Below are 9,501 nucleotides of genomic sequence, written 5' to 3' on the forward strand. Positions count from 1 at the left end.
AAAATGTAACTTAAACTTTGAAGACCCGTGTCAGATTTATTTTTGGAAATAGTCAATATTTTTGACCTTAAAATAATATAAAAGTATTAATTTAAAACTTTTAAATTCTTAAATTATCTTTATTAAGGGATAAAAGAAAAAAAAATTGTACTTAATAACTGTAAAATGTAACATAAAAGGATGCGATCTTGGCTAATAATCAAGATATGGCGCTGAAACCCACAGGGTTAGAAATCTCAAAACAGAGTTAATTCGGGTTAAATCAATCAATAAAATCAAAGAGATCGATTGGGGGGGGAGGGGGGAGTCAAATATGTTTATGTTATATTTACGTTATTTATGTTACCTTTTACACTATTTATGTTACAATTTACACTTTTGAATATTTATGTTACAAAAAGTGTAAATTTATGTTACAATTTACACCGAGCCCACAATCCTAACCCTAACCCTTACCCTAATTATGTGCCTGTTTACACTTTTTGTAACTTAATCTTTGACCTAGCCTATATTATTATTAACGTATATTAGGATATATTTGAGGTTATTAATAAGTAGTTCTGGCCCAAGATAACAAATTAAAATGTTGTTTTTTTTTTAATTATTTTATATTTTCAACACAATTCATTATATACAAAATGTCCAATATCTTTTCTTTAACAGAATTGTGTGTATATATAGAGAGAGAGAGAGAAAGAGAGAGAGGGGGAGAAAGAGAAAGAGAGAGAGTTACAAAAATAATTGGTTCCACCTGTTCCACTGATTGTCAAATTTCTCTTTTTCACCATTTTTATATGATATATATTTTTGTGTTTGGTAAAAATAACTCAAGTGTGATATCGCAGAGTGCACATTTAGAGGTTCAAATAGTAAGTAGTATAAATATAATATTTCAACCATAACATTAAGATATTAGCTATTTCATTATTTTTTCCTCCAGTACCTAAAATGAATGATTTTTTTGTTATGGACAAATGGAGGTTTTTCTGCTGGAGATAATATTCAAAGTTTTCAAGGAGTGATTGTACAAGATCACATTCCCATAAGATATGTTCAATTGTCTCTTCTTCTTTTTGACAAAAAGTACATTGCTTTGAAACAACCTTTTTAATTTGAATAAAAAAGAATTTGTTGCCAATATTTTATTTAAAATTCTGTACTGAAACCACTGGAGTTTACAGTTTTTTGTGACTTGAAATGGTAATTTATGAATTATTTTGCATTCCTTACTATCCAAATCAAATAATTCAATCCATTTTTTGTAACCAGCTGTTATAGAAGAATTTTTATTGATAATTTCATAGAAGTTTTTTGATTTTTTGCATTTTGATACAAGATAAAAGAGGATTTTCTGATTTTTGTAAATTTTTATCAAAATTGCTCCTCTTTATCCAAGCTTTAACTGCATGGATCAAGCTAGAATACTCTAAAAAATTAATCTTTATATCTTTATATCTGGATAAGTATTGCAAAATCATTCATAGCTATAAAAAAAAGCCATCTACTCCAATAATGTCATTAATATATCTAATATTATTGTCAAAAAGTTTTTTACTATAAAAGGTTTTCCCTCCAATATGGATCATAGGGTTATAAAACAGTGGAGAGTCTACAGTAGCATCAGAATCAGTACAAATTTTATTCAAATCAACCCAGGACTTGAACACATCAATCCAGAATTTATTTTTTTAAGGTTTTCATAAGTTGAGTGATGTATTCAATACTACAGGATGCAAATTTTTATATATTCATATTTGGGATGAAATTTTCCCACCCTTTATTTGTAAAAACTAGATGTCTTATCCAAACTAATTTCAAAGAAACAATGAAAGCATTTAAATTTATCATTTTCAGTCCTCCATCTTCATATTTTTTAACAATGACATCTTTCTTAACTCTATGAGTTGAATTATTCCATAAGAATGAGAAAAAAAGTTTTTCTAATTCTTTACAATAAGAATTAGATGGATTTGGGATTGACATAAATAAATGATTTAATATAGGTAAAGCCAGTGTCTTTATAACAGTAATTTTTCCAATTGGAGTTAAAAACCTTTTTTCCCATTGACTAAGAATAGACTTGATTTGCACTAGCTTTGGTTGATAATTTATTTCACACATTTTATCTAGGTCAACATCAAAATTTATCCCTAATAAAGTAAATCTAGTAGTTCCCCAATTAAGTTGATAATTTGGGATTAAAACCTCATCACTGTATTTTTTGGATCCAATCCACACAGTGTGTTTTTGAGAAGTTAAAGCATAATCCAGACATATCTGAAAATGTGTTCAAAGTTTTCAATGTTTCTAAAAGAGACTCCTCACTTCCATCAAGAATAAGGGAAGTATCATCTGCCAGTTGAGAGATCTTTTTTTTCTACATTTCTAATGGTAATACCTTTTATTTTTTTATTTTTCCTAATTTGTATGGCTAGAATCTCTGCACAGATCAAAAAAATATATGGAGACAAGGGGTCTCCTTGTCTGCATCCCCTCTGAATATCAATTACATCAGAAAAATTACCACCTTGATTAACAGTAGCTTTAATATCCGTGTAAAAAAGAGTGACCCATGTTCTGATGGAAGGGCCGAAATTGAAAAAATGTAATGCTTTTTGTATGAAGTTCCAGGAAAGAGAGTCAAAAGCTTTCTCAAAATCGATCAGTAATAAAAGTCCTTGAATATCTTCTTCTTCTGTAAAGTGCATTATATCATATATCAATCTTATGTTTTCTCCAATATATCTGTTGGAGATAAAACCAGTTTGGTCAGGGTTGATTATTTTATCTAAATATTTTTAAAATCTGTTTGCAATAGAGCCAGATGCTATTTTATATACAGTATTTAGCAGTGTAATAGGACGCCAGTTTTTAAGAAAATGTCTTGGCTTGTCACCTTTAGGTAATAATTATATAACTCCATGTCTTTGTGTAATAGACATGATATCATTCCTGTAACCATAGTTAATAGATCTTACGACAAAAGGCCCAATATATTTCCAAAACATTTTAAAAAAGTCTGTGGAGAAACGATCAGATCCTGGAGATTTGTTAGCCTTCATATTATAAAGAGTATTTGAGGCTTCTAACAAGGTTATTTCACCCTCTAAATGGTTTGATTCTTCACAAGAAAGTTTGGGAACATCAGTATGTATCAACTCATTATCTAAATTTTAGTCTGTATTCCCTTCTTTAATTGTATACAAATTTTCATAGAAAGATTTGATTTCTTTCAAAATCTGTGACTGATCATGAATAACCTCACCATTATTTATTTCTAATCTTGATATGATTTTACTTGTAAAATTCCTTGACTCCAGTTTACAAAAATAGTTTGTGGGCTTTTCCCCTTCCTCAATCCATCTTGCTCTACTTCTTATGTAATTACCTTGTAACTTGTGCTTTCTATTTTTTTCTAATTCGTGTTTTTTATCGTATAGTTCTTCTAAGTTACTTTCAGAAATATTTTCTTCGATATTTTTAATGTCATTGATCAAAGAATTTTCCTCATTTTCTCTCTTCTTTTTGACATATGATGAATAAGAGATAGATTTACCCCTTATTTCTAATAGTAAGGTTTCCAAAAATAATTGATCATTTATTGTGAAGAATATATTTTCATCTGACACTGAGTGCATGTTGTCATAATTGTAAACTGGAATTGCATATTGTCTTTTAACCTGTAAGATAACATCCTTAATACAGTTCAAGTACTTTTCATTATAAAGTAATGAGTTATTGAATTTCCACAAGCCGCGACCTCTCTTAAAGTCATTAAATACTAACGAGAGAGAAATGATAGAATGATCTGATCTGTAACTTGGCTCTATTGTACATGTATCTAATCCTGATAAAAGTGGCTCTGACAGTAGGAAAAAATCTAACCTACTTTGCTTTAATGGAGACTTTTTCCTCCATGAATATCTACGAAGTGACTCATGAAGTTGTCTAAAAGGATCTACATAGCCATTAATCTCTATTACATGTATTTCTAAGAGTTTGCTCCTTGCATTTGGATTATTTACTTTTTTATAGTTATAATAATCTAACTCGGGATTCAAAACCAAATTGAAATCTCCACACCAGATAATATTACTACACTGCAAATCTTCTATATGATTTTGTATACTTTCAAAAAAATCAGGTTTATCAGTATTTGGAGCATAAACATTACATATCAATACCTCATGGTTTTCTATACATGTTTTAAGTATTAGATAATTTCCATCTGCATCACCTTTTTCTGAGATTACTTTGATATCAATATTGTTATTTATTAAAATAGCCACTCCTCTGGAATTAGTGGTGTATGACCTAAAAAAAACATTCGTATCCCCACAGATTTCGAATATCATTTTCCATTTCTGATGAGAAATGAGTATCTTGCAAACAATACATATTACACTTTAAAGACTTAAGGTAGTTAAAAACATCTCTGCGCTTTGCGATATCACCAAGACCTTGACAATTGACTGATATTATTTTAACCATCGGGTATTTGTATAAAAACAGACATAAATGAACAGACCCAACGGGATTTTGGGAACAGGCAGCAAATCAGATAGAGAAAAAGAGAGACAGAAGAAGAAAAGTAAGGAGAGAATAACACAAACATGAATGAGAAATGAAATAGAATAACTGTGTACAGATAAAATTTACTTTCAAAAGTCAAGTGGCTTGAGTAGCATCATTTGGCATGTCTCTTTCCTTTCACTGTCAAAATCGGAATCGTGAAGAGCGTTATAAATGCGGAGTCCATAGCGGTTAGTCACGAGAATTCCGGTTCTTCAATTTATAATCAATGTCGTCTAAAATGTCAAACTTCATACGTTTTCCATCCACACTGGCATACACAGAACCATTGAAATACCAGGCTGATGTAATCTCTGGATGTTCAATAAGTTTGGCGATGAGTTCGCTGTTTTCCCTTGTCACATCATCTCCTAACCTCACATTGCCCTCCGACTCTTTGACTTTTGACCTTTGTCGCATAACTTTCGCTTTTGTGTCTGCATTTTTAAATTTTATTAGGATAGGTCTTGGGGCCTTTTGTTTACCCGGTATGCGATGAATAGCAATAATGTCATTATCGTCGATGTCAACATTTCCCTTTACTTTCAATATTTCTTTTGCAACCTGCAAAGTATTTTCGTTTTTATTTTCTTTGACTCCAAATATTTTCACATTGTTTTTACGGCTATATTGTTCGTTATAATTTGCCTTAACTGTTGCAAAAGAGGCCAGTTCTTCTACTTGTTGGAATTTGGTTTCTAGCTCACGAGTTTTTTTTGTTGTTTTCGCATAGTTTTTCTTGGAGCGTCTCATTATCAAGTGTCAGTTTGTCTACGCTGTCACTCAGTTTTTCTATTTTTTGTTTATAAAAGAGTTCTTTCTTTTCCGATTCTTTTTTGTGCTCTTCGAGCAATTCTTTTACAATACTGGTGACTAACGATTTAATGTCGTCTGTTTTTATTGTGCTTTTTAGTTGATCTTTAATCTCTTGTAGATTTTTTTTAATTAGAACCCATTCATCACCTGATTGAATTCCTTTGGGTTGACCTGCGTTATCTTGCACTTTTTCCATGTTATCAGTTTTATCCCCTTTGCTTTTTCCTGATTGTCTTGTGGGTGGCATTACACTATAGATTTTTTGAAATATATAGCGAGGACCGGTTCACAATAACAATGAAGATTCTCACGATTGTCTGAGCCGTAAATGTTTCAATCCACAAAAACTCCCTGTCCAAGACTGTCTCACATTTAATTTTTCACTAATAATATTCAGAACACCTGCAGACTTGCCTCATAAGTATTTCAGAAGAAGAGGCAACTAATAAATCATTAAATTGCCAAAAATCTGCTCTCACCGAACTACCGCGTCAGCACACCTCGAGCGCCATCTTGCTTTTAATATGGTTGCTGATATCTAACCCTAGGTTTAAATATGTAACCCTAGGTGGTGAAAATTGAAAAGTGTAAAAAGTAACTTAATCCATTTGGGCTTGTATTTGCAGGGGGTTAGAGGCTTAACTAGGGGGGGGGGGCTAGGAAATAAACCTAACCCCTCAAGGGTTGGTATCTAACCGCCGCCTAACCCCCTGTAAGAAAAAAAGCTCGGTAAAAAGGAATAAAAAATTTCATATTTTTGGGTATACCTAAATCTCAATATTGTTCAGGATTTGAAAAAAAATAAGTGGTCGACTTCTCTAAAGTGCTTAAAAACCGACGGAATTTTGTGATTTTTGGAAATGTTGTAGATAATTGCTCTCTCTTGGGCTTATCTAACTTAAAATGGGTGAAAAACTCGTTTTTTTAAAATTATCCCTTACCCTTACTTTTTTCACGAAAATTTTGATTAAGTTACATTTTACACTTTTTGACATTTTTTCGAACCTAACCCTGGGCATGTTTTTAAGAGTTACAGAAAAATGCTTCTCAGCCCCTAAAAGTACTAATAAAATGCTACAAAACTGACATAATTTTATCTTATTTTTCCAAAAATTGGGTCATATAAATGGGGTTAAAAAGTGTAAATGTAACTTAATTTTTTATATCATATAAAAAGGAAATGGTCCTGGTCTGGGGTTAGCATTAAAAATAGAGGTACTTCATAACCTTGTTTAGAAGACATTGTCATGGTTACAAACACAAACTTTAGCCTTTTGTATTTGACTTTTAAGGGCTATTTATTGAGTATGGTTACAAGACAAAAGTGTAAAATGTAACTTAATCTTTTTTGAATTTCCCTCTTTGGGCCCTATTTTTTTATTAATCGCCTTTAATTGGATATTGTAGAAGAAGTTATTTTTATTTAAGATAAATAATCAGAATAAAATGCCAGAATCTCTCTGTTTTCTTTTATATGACCTCTGCTCAGATGGAAGAAGCATTTTAGGGGAAATTTTCTAAGTCCCATCAAAAATACATTTTTCTTGAATTCATTAAAAATACGGGGAATTAAAGTAAGATTATGCTTGTTTTTTCTTCGTCTAAGTTAACCGTACAAATATAAAGCAAAAAACTTCAGGTTTATACGTAATCGACATAAATAGGGACTAATCAGGAGTCGCGACATCTCGTAATCACTTAAGTGGTCCTTGTTTAGTCGCGACTGAATTTTTCGACTAACCGAGTGTTGCAATGTATATTTAGCTAATTTAAGACATATTCCACTTTGTTGCACCTATAACAGTGCATAAGGTTCACTTATTATTTAAGTTACATTTTACACTTTCTAACAGCAGGGTTAAGAATTTACATTTTACTTGTACTTCTTAAAAATACATGGAATTAAAGTAAAATAAGGGCTGTTTTTTCTTCGTCTAAGTTAACCGTACAAATATAAAGCAAAAAACTTAAGGTTTATACGTAATCGACAAAAATAGGGACCAATCAGGAGTCGCGACATCTCATAATCAAAGTGGCCTTTGTTTAGTCACGACTGAATTTTTCGACTAACCGAGTGTTGCGGACAGTTAGAATCAATGTATATTTAGTTAATTTAAGACATATTCCACTCTGTTGCAACTATAACAGTGCATAAGGTTCACTTATTATTTAAGTTACATTTTACACTTTCTAACCCCAGATTTAAGACAATTCATTTCCACTTCATTCTTTTAAGAATACATGTAAATAAAATAGAATAAAGTTTGTTTCTTCTTTGTCTAAGTTAACCGTATAGGTATAAATAAAAATATTCAATTTCTATGCGTAATCAACAGAAATAAGGACAAATCAGGTGTCGCGACATGTCGAAATCACTAAAGTTATTCTTGTGAGGTTGCGACATCATTTTTTGACTATCCAAGTATTGCGAACAATTAAAAATATGATTTACTTAGTTAAGTTCTCACATATTTTACCTTTTTTTTCAATTTAGATAGCACATAAAATTCAATAAAATGATTAAGTTACATTTTACACTTTCTAACCCCAAGGCTATAATATATATGCCCTATTTGGCTATTTTTTTCTTTTTAATTTATTCATCTCATAAAGCTTACGCTGTGTATAGCGTGGTACTCTGAAGATGTTAAAATCTTACGTCATTATAGAGCATTTCTTGGCTTTGTTTATAGCATGCCATCCCCCATAGGTGTGAAATGGTTAGGTCAACACACGTGAGCACGCGCTGACTTTGGATAGGGTAAGCCCATAGTTATGCAGACAGTTGAAAGACAAAGACGTGAAAAAGGTAGGCAATATACTTCATTTTTAGGCTATTAATATATTTTTTAAATTCTGACAACCACAGGGTTAGAAAGTGTTACTTGTAACTTAAAAATTTTATGAACAGTGTTTATAATTATAATTGTGACAGCTCCTCTGTTGTTCTAATTTCTTTAGATAATGTTAATGTAGTCCTTCTCTTCTATAATGTTTGCTGTATTTGTAGATATCCTTTTTGACAAAACTATACATTTTTTTGCACAACAAATAAAGACATTTGAAAGAATGAGTAAAAATTTTTAATACATTTCTTCAATTCTTCAATATATTAGGTTAGGGTTGTTTAACTTGGTAATGAGTAAAAATTTCTAATAAATGAGTGAAAATTTCTAATAAATTTCTTCAATATATTATAAGAAAATCCAACTCTTCTGCCACTTCCACTATCTGAAATAAATAAAAAGAATATGCATTTTATGCTGAGTTTTTATTGAGGTTAGATGCATTTAAAGAAGACTAAAAGTGAAAAGAAAAAAGTAACCAATACAATGAAATATCTACTTACTTCTTAAGATTTCTCCTCTCTGTTCTCACCCTATCCCCAATCCTTTTCTTGTAGTCAGTAGGATGTATTTTCTGAATTCTTTCCACTATTGCTTCACACTCTGGGGTGGTACTGAGGATGTCAAGGCAGGCACGACTTGTAATTTGTACAGAGTAGTCTACATACGAAGAAAAGAATAGGAATTATAATTGATATTGTCTTTTCCAATCAAAGTTTTTTAGAGACTTTGGACAAGGAAATTGTAGTAATTCAAACAGAAAAAATGCTTCTTACTGTCAATTAGACTCTTGCACAGTGCCTTAATGACCTCTCCCTCCTTTTGGGTGAAGAGCCTTCTTCGATGTTCAATTTCTCTTTCTTCTCTTTCTTCTTCGTTCTAGTGTAAATAAAATTATTTTTAAAAATATTTAATATTTACAGCAATTCTACAGAGCTTATGAAAAGAAATATTTAATAATATACCAATGCAGGTACATCAGGTTCTTCATCCACTTCCTGGATGATTGGTCCTTGGTTGTTACTGTCTTCTATTGTCATCACCTTATGAAATACGATATATATTTTAAACACGTTATACAATTTCTGCAATTGTCTTGAAATCTTCAACACATAAACAAACATTGTGAAAATGAAGTCATTAAATGTAGACCTCCTCATCTACATCCCTCATAACATGCTCAATCACTTTGACAATTTTCGTCCTCTTTCTTTTTACTGAGCATGTAGTAAGAGTCTTGAGTGGAGGGCCTGTGGTTCATCTGGTC

Source organism: Saccostrea echinata, unplaced genomic scaffold (assembly GCF_033153115.1).
Source record: "Saccostrea echinata isolate AGI-Se365-2 ecotype Australia unplaced genomic scaffold, CSIRO_AGI_Sech_v1 ptg000061l, whole genome shotgun sequence".
Taxonomy (NCBI): domain Eukaryota; kingdom Metazoa; phylum Mollusca; class Bivalvia; order Ostreida; family Ostreidae; genus Saccostrea; species Saccostrea echinata.